We start from the raw sequence: 2500 nt of genomic DNA, 5'->3' as shown, positions 1-2500 counted from the left end.
CCAAAGGCCATCTGCTGCCGCTCGATCGGGCTCGATCAGGCGAGATATATGTGGCCGACCGGCCTAGAGCGCAAACCTGTGCTGCTCAGGGTGGGCAGCTTCCCAGCAGGAGGATGTGTCTTGAAAGCCGACAGAGGCAAGAAGGCGCACTCCCTCAGCCCGCTCCAACCTCTGGATTCCTGCGAATTTCAGAAGAGAACTCTGGGGCAGCATGGCTTCTGTCATCTCCCAACAGCCTCTCTGTTCTTGCTATGTAAATACCTTTACATCCCCCGAACTGAGCATGTCTGTTTTTTTATTTTTATTTTGCTGAGGTGTGGTGCCTTCAACGACCGACAGGTGGCAGGAGAGCACTTTCTCCAACTGTGAAGGGGACTTTTTTCACTTCCTGAGTAGACTGGGCTCAGTGACATATGCCACCAAGCCAGCCACTAGAAAATGCAGGTTTTGCAGCCGTGGGCCAGTGGGGGTTTAAGGGCAGGTGTGCCTCCGGCGTCTCTGGCAGACAGCTCCAGTTGCAAGGCAGCAGAAGAGAACAGGGAGGCTTGCCGGGCGCTGCATTCGGGGGCCCCCACGAGGTTTTCCGCAAGCCTTACACTCTGAAATGTGCTCAAAAAAATGAGCCCGGCTTGTCAGGAGTGGGATTTGAACCCACGCCTCCAATCGGAGACCAGAACACCCAGATGCAGGGAAGAGCTGCGCCTCTTGAGTCTGGCGCCTTAGACCACTCGGCCACCCTGACAGCTATGGGGAGGATTGGGAAAGATTCTTCAGTACCCAATGTCGCCAGGTGCCAGCGCCGGTTTTCATGCCCCGATCTCTGCATCAAAAGTACCCAAACACTCACTTAAGGACCCAGGGATGGCAGGAAACGCCCACTGATGGAGCCAGTGGACAGTTTGCAGGGTGCAAATAAGGGCTGGCCTCAGATCACTCATGGCGTAGTGCCGGCCTGTCCATACCTGTCGAAACCTGCATGCGGTCAAATGTGTCCGATTGACATTGTGGAAATAAAAAGAAACCAGCACCATGTTTCTGCCCGGTCTCGAAGCGGGGACCTTTCACGTGTTAGGCGAATGTGATAACCACTACACTACAGAAACAGCTCTGGTAGGCTGCGCTCTAGTGTGCTGGGACAGCTTTCAGTTGAAATGCTTTGTGGCACTGATGTCTCATGGGGCCCGCTGGTACCTGCCAGGTGGCACACACCAACGTGAAAGTTTGGCGCAAGCCTGCGCCGGACCTACATGGCAGCACTCACAGCACCTCACACACAGGCTGCAGACACATACAAAAGACCAAGCTGGATGCAACAGTGGCGCGAGCCATGGCAGTCCCCACCCAGAAGGCATGTCCAAACCTTTATTCATCAGCTCGCCGCCAGCGCATCATTACAAAGGAGGGGGAATTTCCAACACTGCCTCTTGGGCCATGGGCTTAAAAGCAGCCAACCATTGGCGACGGGCATCGAACCAGATACGTTCACGCACAAACTATTTTTGGGGGGGAATTGGGGACTCTGTGTTTTTTGTTTTCGGCGCTCCAAAAAAAAGGGCTCGTCCGGGATTTGAACCCGGGACCTCTCACACCCTAAGCGAGAATCATACCCCTAGACCAACGAGCCACGGCATGCAGAGAACAGTGAGGGGGAGGGGGTGGTCTGCTTACCTCACTTGGCGCCATGCCCCAGTCGCTCCACGGCCTGACCCCTGCGTGTCACGTGGCCTGCCCCTGGCGCAAGCGCAGAGGACTGAGCTGCCTCTCAAGCAGAGAAACAAGAAGAAGAGCGGCAGCCTTCGCTGGCCAAAGGCCATCTGCTGCCGCTCGATCGGGCTCGATCAGGCGAGATATATGTGGCCGACCGGCCTAGAGCGCAAACCTGTGCTGCTCAGGGTGGGCAGCTTCCCAGCAGGAGGATGTGTCTTGAAAGCCGACAGAGGCAAGAAGGCGCACTCCCTCAGCCCGCTCCAACCTCTGGATTCCTGCGAATTTCAGAAGAGAACTCTGGGGCAGCATGGCTTCTGTCATCTCCCAACAGCCTCTCTGTTCGTGCTATGTAAATACCTTTACATCCCCCGAACTGAGCATGTCTGTTTTTTTATTTTTATTTTGCTGAGGTGTGGTGCCTTCAACGACCGACAGGTGGCAGGAGAGCAATTTCTCCAACTGTGAAGGGGACTTTTTTCACTTCCTGAGTAGACTGGGCTCAGTGACATATGCCACCAAGCCAGCCACTAGAAAATGCAGGTTTTGCAGCCGTGGGCCAGTGGGGGTTTAAGGGCAGGTGTGCCTCCGGCGTCTCTGGCAGACAGCTCCAGTTGCAAGGCAGCAGAAGAGAACAGGGAGGCTTGCCGGGCGCTGCATTCGGGGGCCCCCACGAGGTTTTCCGCAAGCCTTACACTCTGAAATGTGCTCAAAAAAATGAGCCCAGCTTGTCAGGAGTGGGATTTGAACCCACGCCTCCAATCGGAGACCAGAACACCCAGATGCAGGGAAGAGC

At 55.6% G+C, this 2500-nt stretch overlaps 1 non-coding gene across 1 annotated transcript; it reads right to left on the bottom strand.

Annotated features, from left to right (window-relative positions):
- Positions 1 to 630: 630 nt before the first annotated feature.
- Positions 631 to 742, bottom strand: TRNAL-CAA (transfer RNA leucine (anticodon CAA)). The gene is made up of 2 exons: positions 705 to 742; positions 631 to 676 (listed from the first exon to the last, which is right to left on the bottom strand). It is a non-coding gene; the product is annotated as a tRNA-Leu (tRNA).
- Between the last annotated feature and the right edge of the window lie 1758 nt (positions 743 to 2500).

Source organism: Ambystoma mexicanum, chromosome 2q (assembly GCF_040938575.1).
Source record: "Ambystoma mexicanum isolate Mex_15411 chromosome 2q, UKY_AmexF1_1, whole genome shotgun sequence".
Taxonomy (NCBI): Eukaryota; Metazoa; Chordata; class Amphibia; order Caudata; family Ambystomatidae; genus Ambystoma; species Ambystoma mexicanum.
The sequence above is the reverse complement of the archived record's forward strand: the minus strand, read 5'-3'. Positions and strand labels throughout refer to the sequence as shown.